A 12,414-nucleotide genomic window follows, 5' to 3' on the forward strand; every position below is an offset into this window, starting at 1 on the left:
AGGGCTCTGAGTGGTAGCTGCAGTGGGAAGGGTTCCCCTCAAGGCCTTTGACTTCACACGTCTGATGGTTGCCAGCTGCTGGGGGTAAAGCCTTGAATGAGCTTTCAGAGACATGTCCCAGGGATGGATTCACAGCAGGTCAAGTGCAAGTCCTGCTTAGTGGCCTGGGCTCAGCTCCTCCAAGCAGCCAGCATGGAGAAGCGGGGTGAGAAATGCCCATGGGTGCAGCATGTGCTGCCCAAGGGCTCTGCCAGTGACTGTGGCTGGCTGTGCTGAGGGGACAGACGTGCCGCAAGTCAGTGATTTGAGAACCAGGCACCCGCTGGAGAGGGGAAGCCATCGAGGAAGGAGGGTGTTTGGGATAAATTTGTATACAGGACTCCAACACCGGCCCCAGTCCCTGCAGGGGAAGAGCTGACAGCGCAGCTGCCATCGATGCCTGGTGAGGGATGCTGCAGCCAGGCTCTCCAAACCTCCTGTGCTGGTGAGCGGTGGCACTCCTGTCCCCACAGGGCAGCACCTTGGGCCTGACCTACTGCAAATGGCTCAGTGCAAGTAACAAACCTATTTAGTTGCTTCATTAACATGGCCTCATGAGCGGTTCAGCTCTTAAAAGACAGCTCCAGTGGGGTTTGGGAAGAACAAACCACTGTTGCCCACACTGTGGCAGCTGGAAGCACCTGTCCAAAATCTCCAGGAAGCCTTGCCTGGGCAGGGGGAGAGCTTTGATCTTATGCTGTCAGGCTCTGGCTCGTGCACAGCTGTTTGTGATGGTTCCTGCTGCCCCTTCTCAGGTTTCTCACCCTGTGCGGAGCCAGTTGTGTTCCTGCAGCCCCTCTGAGCTTTGCTCCTCTGGCAGGAACAGCCAGGGCTGTGGTGGGAACCTGCGATGCTCCTTCCCTGGCAGATGTCATTCTCACTGCGTGTTCTTCCAAAATTAATCTCATCTTATTTACTCATGCTCCCCTGACCTCCTCTGACATGTGATTTTCCTTGCATGCCGCCTGAGGACTGTGTTTAAGCTGTCAAGATGCGGGGGCTTTACTGTGCCTCTGGGTTTAATTTACTGATGCTGTGAGTAAGAGCCGGTAATAAAATCAGCAAACAAGAAATACAGCAAATATTTGTCTCTCCGACAGGTGCTCCATGAGGCCGGACTGGCACCCACTGCTGCCCACTGTGCTGAGAGCCCTGTTGAAACGTGGCCACGGGATGCCACAGGACCATGGCTTCCCAGAGGAGCCGGGGCAGGATGCATTGGGGTTGTTAAGATATTGTTTGTTCGATAAATGTGATTTTGTGATATTGCTTTTGCTGGCACTAGGGCATAGACTCCCACTAGTGGTCCCTTCCCGGCTGATAGCTGATTTCTCTCCCATTGGGTCTGGTGGGGTTTGTGTCCGTGCTCCTTGTCCCCATCCCTCCTCGAGTCATGGAGAGTCTGACCCTCCTTTTCCCAATGACCCTAATTTGGGTTTTGATATAAATAGTGCTGAAAGGTGCCAGGAGCTGGCAGGGAAGCCATGCCTGTGCCCATGTCCCACACCCAGGAGCTGCCTTGGGAAACAGAGATGGAGCGCAGCTGCCTGCAGGCGCCAGGTGTGAAAGCTGGGAAATGCCAGCATGTCTGGCTTGCTGCAGCCTGAGGACATCCATGCTGGGCAAGTCAGCACTGCCAAACTTCCTTCCCTTACTGAAATCAAGGCTTTTAGGGGAAAATGTGGCACTAGCAATTGCAATAAAAGCATTGGCCTGTTGTTTAAAAAAAAATAATGATAAGGGAAAGCAAAACTAAAGCAGCATTAATGTTCATCACAGTTTTAGAAGTGAATATACCGTAAATCTATATAATTGTGTGTTGGGATTGTTCCTGGAGACATGCTGCACGCTGCAGGAGCAGCCCTGAACAGCATTTCGAGCACTGGGAATGCACCTGGGGCCTGAGTGTTAGCGCAAACATGGCATTTTCACTGGTAGTCGACAGAGCCACTGTCACCACTTTCTGCTGCGGCGGCACCCACAGGGACGACTCTTAATTAAGCCTCACTCTGTCGTTGGGGCTATGGACAGGAATGAGCTTCCTGTCACGAAGCAGCCAGGCCTTCAGTTCTGGAAATGCAGTCAAGTTTATCAGTGAGGAGTGACGTTTTGGTCCAACATGGCCTTGGCACAGAACTGTGCTGTGCTGAGCTGATTCCAAGCCCCCCTGGATAGCACAGGACATCCCTGGCGCCAGGCAGGAGTTGGTACTGATGAGGTACAAACACTAACAATGCTGCTGGAAACACTTACTTTTGGAAATCTTGTCTTTAGCAGTGGTATCTGTTGGGGAGGACAGGCTTAGCAGCACCAGCGGGCAACACTGTCCGCGCAGGAACGAGCACAGCTCTACATTATAGCATGCATGCAGTGTGTAATTTGGGATCAGAAAGAACACCAAATGTGCATTAATTTTAAATGTACCATAAATGACACATTTTTTCCTTGAAGAAGGCACATTAGATGTGATGCACAGCCACAGAGGAATATGTTGAATAAGGCTGGTGCCTCACTTGAGCAGCCCTGACCTGCCCACATGTCCCCTGGCAGGATGGGGTGAGCTCTGTGCTGTACGGGTGCTTGAGTGCATTGCTGCTGCGTGAGCCACCTTGGGTGGTCACGTGTGGCCCCAAATGCTCCGTTTGTCCTTGGTGTTGACTGCCAGGGTGCTCTGCACCCCACTGGGCTCAGGGAGGCACAGCGGGGTGCTTTCTGGCACTGGCTGTGCTTGTGGCTGTATTTGCATCCGATATTTTTTTTTTTTACTCTACCTCGGACGCATGTGTGCCCTCTTCACGGGCTGAGTTGTGAAACTCTTTTTCCTTGCAGTGACTAACGGCTGCCTCAAGGTAGAGGCACTCGGTGGTAGGTTTCAGCCAGTCGCTGCCATTGCCAGAAGGGTTGTTGCTGCGTTTTGAGTGAGAATTTGTCCAGGCTGTGCGGTGCATTGGCTCTTGCGTGGTTGGAAGTGGCAAGGAAGGACGTGTGTGCCAGCTCTGTTGTCTTTGGCTTCATCATTCTCAGTCCCGTCTTGGTGGTTTCCCCTCTCCCACTGGTGTGAGTCTGTTTCTCCAGCATGTGACCAGGCTGTTGCTGCTGTCCCTCTCCTGAATTAGGCACTGAATTAGCTGGAAGTGGCTGGTGGGTGACTTCTCTCCCTGCTGCAGAGCTGGGGGATGCTAGCCTGGCTCAGGACATCCCTTAAACTGCTGCCCCATAGCTCAGCCACAGCACTAAGTCACCTGAGGGCTGTAAAATCCCTCCCCTCCGCTTGCTTCCTTGCTGGAAATAGAAAGCTTTTAATGGAGCAAAGACTGCAAAAGCTTTTAGTGTGGGGCCGGCAAAGTGGTGCACCCCCGGGATTTCAGGGGTAATGAGGTGGGAAAGAGTTGGCGAGGAGGAGGCCATGCTGGCCTTGTGGATCAGTGCCCTGGCTGCAGCGAAGAGCACCGGTATGGGGCCACCTGACCCAGCACAGGCACCTTCGAGGTTCCTGCTGGGACACCTACTTGGTAGTGAAGGAGATTCTGGTCCCCAAAAGTAGTGGGGATTGCTGAGCCTTGCAGGGGGTGTTGGGGTGAGCGTGCCTCTTGCTGGGGCTCCTCTTTCCACAAGCAATGAACCTTTCAGTGCACTCCAAGTGTCAGGAAAGAGGTTTTCAAAGTGCCTAAGAGATGCTACATTCGTGGAGATAGTGTCTGCGCTGTGGTCATTCCTTGATGCGAAATGGGTGGTGGGAGGAGAGTGCTTCTGCTCATGTCCCTCGCAGTAAAACTGGGGTGGCGAGTGGGGATTTCAAGCACTGGCAGAGGATGGATGATTTAAAATAGCACCTGGCTGGTGTGGTTGGTAGCACCCTGTCAGCCCCCAGTCCTTGAGCACCAGGATTATATGGCCTCGGGGAGCCAAGCCTGCCATGGAGCCCTCAGCACAGCAGCTGCCGGGGGAGGCTCTACAGAAGGTCAAGGTAGATGGATCAGCTGCCGAGTGATGCTGGGACTGAGCTTGGTCCCTGCCAGAGCTGTGGGCAGGGTAGACACCAGAGCCTGGGCATGAACTGTGCATCACAGCAGCTCCACTCCCCATCACCGGAGTCAGGCTGTATGGGGCTCAATAGAGGGCTAGCCAAGCTGGTTATAGAGTTTGGCCAGCTGGGAAGCTAAGTTGTTGAAGGCAACTCCCTTGGGGACCCAAATTCAGGCTGCACCCGTGCTGGTCCGGGAGCTGCTGATTTTGCATGAGACAAGAAAGAAATGGAAGCACCGAGCCCCAACAAAAAAAGGCTGTCAAGTGCCCACAGAGCAGTGCCCACCCATGGGCCCTGCACGTGTCACTGCTGCAGGCAGCCCTGGCTCCCACAGGACCCTCCTCCTCCTCCCCAAAATCTGCCCCTAGGTCAGCTGTGCTGATCCGCAGGGAGGCAAAGCACTGTGTGCCCGGGTTGCAGTGCCCTGGGGGAGCTGTTCCCAGGGCTGCTGGCATCCTCCCCAGCACATGGCTGAGCAGGGACCCAGCGGGGTGAGTGCTTTGCCTTGCCAAACTAGGTCACACCGTGAAATTGAGCAATGTGGCGGACAGAGCTAAAAATACTGGCAAAGCCGAGCATTTCCCCAGCAGCTGTGAAGGGCTGTGGCCTCACCAGGTTGTACTTTGGCTGTGAGGTGCCCTGATCCTGGCCCCATCCAAGAGGGTGACTGGGGCCCTTGGGCTGCTGGAGCCGGGGGTAATTTGAGACCAGGTGATGGAAAAGCCCCTCTGGGGCTGCAGGTCCAGAATCTGCCCAAGAAAATACCTCTCTGCTGATGGCATAAACAAGTCATTGCAAGGCAACTTGCAGCCGGGCCCCTGCTCCTTGCAGAGACCCTCCTGCAAGCCTTGGATGGCTCATCTCCAGCTACCTTATCTGCCTCCTCAGAAAAACCACCTCAGCTTCCCTTTATAATAAATGTGTTAACAATTTGAGGCAGAAAATAATGTTGGGGGGAGGAATGTAACCCAAGTGTGATGCAAGAGATCAGCAAACCAATTTTTTTTTCTTGGGAAAGAGAGTGCTTTTGTTTTAGTGTCACACTTTCAGAGGGCGCCAAGAGGATGGGGACGAGTGGCCTGGATTGTGCTGCTGGGGCAAGCGTGGCCGGGTCCTTGTGCTGCTGTAAGGTAGATCTGGCAGTAGGTTGCAAGCTGAAGCCTGTCCCCAGCTCCATGGCTTGCACCCCATGGGGTGCCTGCAGCTCAGGGACTTTGTTTATCTCCTCTTTGGGACTTTGTTTGTCTCCTTTGGGACTTCAGCTGTCCCCTCTCTGGCCACCGCTTGTTGCACTGCAGACAAGCACAGCCAGGACAGTTCTGCTTTTCTCATCCTCTGCCTCCAATTTCTGCACGTGGGGCCAGCACTGTGTTGCTGGAGTGCTGCAAAAGCAACTGCCTCTGACTTACCTTCCCCTGATGATGTCTAGATTTTTTGCATCTCATCTTTTCTGGATGAAACATTTCCTTCGTTCCTGTTTGAAAGCTGGCCTATTTTAATACTGCCAAGTGAAAATGGGTTTGTGCACAGAAAAGATCCCAGTTGCTCTGTATAACTTCTCTGTCATAATTATTCACTGCCAGTTCTCCTGCTTCCAGCAGCTGTATAATTTATCAGCTGTGTTTTGTGCTCATTTCTCAATCAATGATGAAAACATTGATTAGTGTCAGGCTGGGACCGACTCCTGCAGAATCCCTCTAAATCATCTCTGTTCACTGATGACTCCTTGTTTTGGAGATGGGTTTGCAGCTCTCCATTCATTTAATGTGGGCTTTATTGAGATTGTATAGCGCTAAATTTGTAATTAGGGTGTCATATAATATTAAGTCAAACACGTTGCCAAAAGCTAAGCAAATAATGGCTACATGGTAACCTTTATCTACAAACTTGTACTTTTCTCAAAGGATGAAATGAGGCTCATTTGACAAGACAATTTCCATTACACCACACTGATGGGTGTATTTTTAATCCTTGACTTCTATATTAATTGAATCTTCTGTGTCCTCTCCATTTTTCAATCTGAATGTCATGCTGGACCGACCAACTCTTAACCAGGGCACCCGCTTCACCTGCCGAGCACCACGTTAGCATCCTGCCAAACTTGGCATCTCCCCAGGCTTCGAGCTTTTCAGCAGCAAGTGAACACAGCTCAGCTTGGCAAGCTGCTTGAGGGCCCTCAGGTGCAGATCACGTGGATCTGCTGATTTAGAAACCTCACAGATGTCACCCGAGATGCTCTCAGTTGTTAGTAGACCAGAGAGTATTTCATCATCCTCATGTCTTACATTCCCATCCTTTCTAAATGCAGAAGAGAGACACACTGAGGGCTTGTCACTAGCAATGTACCTCATCTAGGAATGCTGTGACTTCTCCGTGCTTGGAGATTGTCAGAATTCAACTGGGCAATCCCCGAGTGAGATGGTGTTGCTTTGATATCGGTCCTGCTCTGAGCAGGAGGTTGGACTAGAGACACCCAAGGCTGCTCCTGACCAAAATCTTATTATGCTTCTCTAAGTCTATGAAATGAACCTGCAACATAATTAATGTTTCGTTTGTTTCTAGTGTATTTAGTGAACAACTTCTTACAGGTCGTGGCTTTGCCAGGCATGGATTTTCCTGTCTGTTTTCCCTCCTCTATCTATATCTTTGCTTCATAGCTCCTTGAGGTGATTGGTCCATATTGATTAGTATCTATTACTTTCTTCTTCTTCATATATATATATATATATATTGTCACTTTGCTTCCAGTTGCTGTTTTCAGGTTGTTTACAGGATGGGCTTTCAGCCAAAGTTATATTTTCCTGACTCTGCAATATTAGCTTTTCTGCCCTGTTGCAAGCTCTACTCAAAGAACTGCTGATTTCCCACTCTACAGGGAGTGTTTCACCTTCAGTTTGCTTTGTGATTGTCACCATCTCCATAAGTTTGTGAAGCTGCTGGTTCCATGAGTGATGAAGAGATCAACAAGCCATACCAGTCCACGGGAGAGTTATGTGACTATGTAGCACGTTGGCAAAGCAGGCTGGAGCAGCAGTGCTGAGATTATCCTATCTGACCTGGTGCCCAAAGGAGGCTCTGCTCCAGTTGTTCGCATCCAATACAGCACCTGAGCTGCTCTCCCCACGCTGGAGCATCTCTGCTCTCCCTGGCAGTCTGTTGTACTGCTTCATTATCCTTAAACAGTTTTTCTTTAGGTCTAGCCTGAATTTCCCCACCATGGTTTAATCCCATTGCGTCTCACCCTGTCCTGCCTTCAGCCTTGTACACAACTGGATCATGCTGCTGTGGCATACCCCAAGCCTTTAATTTTCTGGGGTGAATCAGTCCCACTTTCAGTCTTTGCTCACAGGCTGCACTTTTGCACCACCTAAACACTGCCAGTGCTCCTTCTGAGCTCTCTCCAACCAGCCCAAATCTCACCTGAAACGCTGCAGCCAGAGCTAGGCCAGGTCCTCCGGCTGGTGTTGTACCAGACCTGTGCAGCCTGTGCACAATGACACATTTCTGTATTATTTCTCATGCTGTGACATTCGCCGATTCTGCACAAGCACAACACTTTTGGCTCTTGTTCAGCTGAAAATTTGCAGCAGCAGCATCCAGGTCCTGTCCTGCAGAAGGGTGACGGATTCAGCTGCTGCCCATCCCAAGCTCCCTGCTGAATCTCACTCAGCACCCGTGTGATTTCACTATGAACCTTTGAGGGCTGCTCTTCCTCTCTGCAGGACAGCTTGGAAATGGGACACGGATACAGACAGCAGAACAGATAACCCCCTCCGACTGCATACACTGTAGCCACTCCTTTCCTGTGCCCTGGGCTATTTTATTTGCAGTTGTGGAATTTCTTATCGTTGCCAACAGGGTCTAACCTAGAGGCTCTTTACTGCCTGCACCTTTGTGCGATGCCCCAGCTGAAGCAGATGGCACCTATTTTGCTACACCCTTACTGTGTCCAGGAGCTGCTGATGGCCCTGAATGTGTGTGCAGCCCTGCGTGAATGTCTCTGCACTGCCCAGAGCCACTTCTTGTCACTAGCGCAGATGCAGGTAGGTACTTCAGGCCAGAGAAAGGAGTCGTGGAAAGGCCTGCAATGCACACAATATAGCAAAGCCCAGCTCTCCTCTTTTCATCACCTCCCTTTCAGCTTCTCACTCCTTCTGCCACAATCATCGCAAATAGTTTCCTTCCACCCACCAAGAGGGAAAGGCTAAATGCATCCCTCCTCATCCTCCAGCTGAGCTTTCTGACTCATCCTCCCTGTACATTTCTACCTGCTTCTCTTCTTGCTCCTTGGCCTCACTCTATGCAGGATCAGTCCCCACACACACGACTGTCGCTCCCTTGTTCGGCCTCATGAGGGCCAGAAGCACCATGTCGGTGGGAGCTGGGCCCTGCTGTGCCCAGGGCTGCACGGAGTGTGGATGCTGCATTTCCAGCTCTGCTGGAGCCCTTTTGCCGACAGTAATGGTAAATGTGCAAGACAGCTGGAAATGGTTTAATTTCTGTGCCCAGCACCTTTAGATACAGCAAGGGTTGGACATGGTGCAGGGTGGGGTTGGAGCAGAGCTTCAGGAGTGAGATGTTCACAGGGACACGTTCACACAAGCTCTCTTTTAGTAGCAACATTTTTTTCTTCCATCTTAAATATAACATAGCCAGTTCAAACTTCATCTTTTCTTCTGCTGCATGGTACCAATGTCAGCACAAAGTCAGACTGTTATTTTGCCGAACAATGAAATACTGAGATGTGGATGGAGAAAAAACTGAGTAATCACTGAATCATTGAGCAATCAATTACCATCAGATCTGTTCCTGAAGCTGTTTCGGGAATCCCAACCTTGAGGAACCTCCACTGTAAGGACACAGTCTTGCACCTCCACAGCTGCTGAACAGTGCTGGGGACCGTGGGAGTAAAATCTGTCTCTGGTAGGTGCAAAATCAATTTCCCTTCATCAGGAAGGTGGTGCAGCATGGGAACATGTCACCCTGGGGAGGGGGATCACCATCCAGCAAGAGTGTCACAACTTGGCCAAGTAAAGCTGCTCTAGTATAGGCGACAGTCCAGCTTCAAGCAGGCAGCAGGCCAGGAGACCTCCAGAGAGCCTTTGCACTAGTGCTTCCACATTACTGGGGCGAAGTTAAGGAATCATTTCCCTGTATGAAATATCCATGTTGTTGTTTCCTTTGTTATATTGATTAGTTCTATTTATTGTAGTTTATTCTGAGGCACTGACTTATATCAGTTTGATGCCACTAATTTAGCCAGCAGGAGTGAAATGATGTTACTGTCCTGCTCAAATCCTCCCTCCTGCTATAGCCAATGCTCATTTGACTGTCAAGGTTTTTTTGTTTCTCTCTGCCTGCTGTAACATTTTAAGAAAAGAGGAGGAAAATACTATTATGCTGCTCTAGAAATGCCCACTCTCCTGTCAGCTCTCCTGACTCAGGAACATGATGTCTCATCCAGAGTCTTCCCCTCCTGGGCAGAGTGAGTTCTCTCACAGGGATTTAGAAGCACGCTTTTGAAATGATGCCACGCAAGGAATGGACGCAGACTGCAGCAATCTCCCATGCTGGTGCTGTTTGCTTTGTTTGGGCTTTTTGGCAGCTCTGCTTGCCTGGATTGGTTTTGAACATTACAGACTTTGTGCACAGTTGCCCAATATTGGTGCTCAGGAGCTCTTGGGGTCAGTAAATGACCAGAAAACTGACTTGGCAGCAAGGAGCAAAGGCTTTCTGCTGGCACAAGATGGAGAGCAGGACTGCACAGCTGGGAATGCAGGGAGTGGGAAGGAGCGATGGGAAACGCATTGGCTGTGTTCAACATGGAGTTTGGGAAAGGACGGAAGGGTCTGCATGGTTGGTGGGGCTGGATACGCTCTTGTCCTCCCTTAAGTGTCTGAACTGTATTGTTATTATCATTATTATTATTACTGTTATTACTTTATGAATTGGTGTGCATGCACATTAACAAGGGTATGCACGGGGCTGAGTCTGCCTGGCTCCAGTCTACCTGGTGAAAGACATCGCTTGCATTTAGAAAATGATTTTAGCCTTCTTGGGCCATGTTTTAAGGCAGGTTTGTTCAATACTTCACATTTCAAGCCCTCAGTTCTGACTAGGCTTCCCATTTGTGACACAAATCTAATAAATAACAGGCATGGCTGAGTGGTGAGACATTTTTGTATCTTGCACGTGAGCTTTTGTTACCTGGCTGTTGTAATGCCAGCGAGACCTGGATGGAGCAGCCTTGTCAAGAAGGCAGCTCAAGATTTCAGCCAGCAGAGTAATAGCTAATTGAGTGTATTTCAATCATGAGTTCCACAGAAGGAAAGCGAACTCCACAGAGTAGAAGGAAATTGCATCTTAGAGTAATCCGAATGTGGGTAGATAATTAGGCCTATATTTCATGGGAACATTTGCTGGGCAACATAATGAAAAGGCCAGCAACATAATTTTCTTTAAGTAGTGTGATGCCTCCCACTAGGGATGGGCCGTGCCAGTGCCGATGCTGCAGTGCAGCGCGAGCAGGGAAAGGCATTGCCCAGCCAGAGGGGCTGTTGCATGATGGTGCGAAGCAGAAGGCTGTCCTCCCCATCTCTAAAGTCTGCTCAGAGGAAGCTGCTAAGGCACTGCTCTCAGCAAGAAGGTGGCAAAATAAATCCTGCAGCCTCATCACTTTCCCATCTCTCCAAACGGCAGCCACAGCAAAGGCTGTTCAGGTTGCTGTTGCAGAGCTGGACAGACCCAGGCCAACTCAGTGCTACTATGGGAGTCTCCCAGTGGGAAGCCAGGCTGCTGCCAATAAACCCAACTTGGAAGAGCTCCTGCTCTGAGTCATTGTCTGATGCAGACTGGAAGGTCAGTGGGGGCTGACGAAGCGGCTCTGCAGTTGGGGTTCAAGGGGAATGCAGCCTGGCTATCTGTGCCCAGGAAATCCCCTCATGTGAGAAGCCCAGCCCAGGGAGCCACAGCACACTGTACCCTCCGAGCAGTGCTCAGCTGGTGCAAGTGCTGGGCTTTGCCCTGAGTGTTGGCAGTAAGTGCTGTTAATGGGCTGCTGCACTCATCCCAAGAGAGTGCATGAGCCCTCAAATCCCTCCCAAACTGTGGTTATTCCTGGGAAGTAAAGCTCCAAAGCCTTTTTCAGTGTTGGTTTTTTCCCAATTCGGGATAGAAAGGCTCTCCTTTTCCATGTCCTCCACCCTCAGCTAAGCACAGATTCTCACTTCCAAATCTCCAGTTTGCACCAGGGCTGCTTCTGGCTTGTCCTTTCAGGGACCTTGCTGCCTTGTGCAGGAGCAAACAGATATAAATAATATAAATATAAAATAATATTTGGCTTCTTCATAATGCTGGAAATATTAGAAGATTTGGGAAAGTGCAGTGACTTAGGAGGATGGAGGAGAGAGTTTAATCTTTGAGCAGAGGTAGCCCTGTGATCAGGGTCTAAGGGGACTGAATTCCTCTCCTGCCAATGCTGCATTCATTAGCACATCAGGACTGGGACATGTCATGTAACAGAAAGCAAGGCTGAGAGGCTGTATCCAGCCCTGATAATTACTGATTATGTCTTTTACTAAAAATAGCTGGGTGTGAACTGGCCTAACATTGGGGCTGAGAGCTCCATATCCCAGCTGGTTCAGAAGAACTGTTCATCCAGTGATCAGGCCTATCTTTGGGACTGCATTTGAACAAGCTCTTATTTTCTGATGTCAAACACTTGGCCATTTAAGAACAGTTCTGTCCAAATGAATGCGCTCAAAGCAAAACCATATTTCTTGGCTAACTCCAACTTGTTAGCTATTGATATTGCTTCTGTGATATATTGCCTGATTTTAATTATGCCAGTGTTGGGAAAGTTATTTTCTTACAGTGCCTCGCAAGAGTAAAGTTTCTAGTCAATGCATTCAACAGCAAAATCTTGAAGTGACTAAACTGGCCAAGCAGGAAGGTGGCTTGATGATATTTGAGTGACCTTCTGGTACCTGTGAGACCTTGAGCTTCCCAGTGCCATTGGCCATAACTGTTGTTCTTAAACTCTTTCCAAACAGTGCTACGGAGACAAACCCCAACAGCTCCTCCAGCTCCCCCACCTTCTTGGTTTTACACCATCTCTCAGGGCTGTTGTGACTTGTCAGAAGAGCTGAATTGGGACACCGTGTTTACAGACAGTGGACACATCAGTTTGTCTTCTCTTTTCAGTCTGGTGCTTTGCCCCTCCATTACCACCGCACTCGGGCCAGTTGTTTTGTGCAGAACAATGGGAGCAGAGGGCAGGGGGCTAAAAACATCCCTGCCCAAGCCAGTCCTCCCCACGCCACTTCTGCAGTCTCAGCACACCATGTGCC

The sequence above is a fragment of the Haliaeetus albicilla genome, chromosome 26 (genome assembly GCF_947461875.1).
Source record: "Haliaeetus albicilla chromosome 26, bHalAlb1.1, whole genome shotgun sequence".
NCBI classification, from domain to species: Eukaryota; Metazoa; Chordata; class Aves; order Accipitriformes; family Accipitridae; genus Haliaeetus; species Haliaeetus albicilla.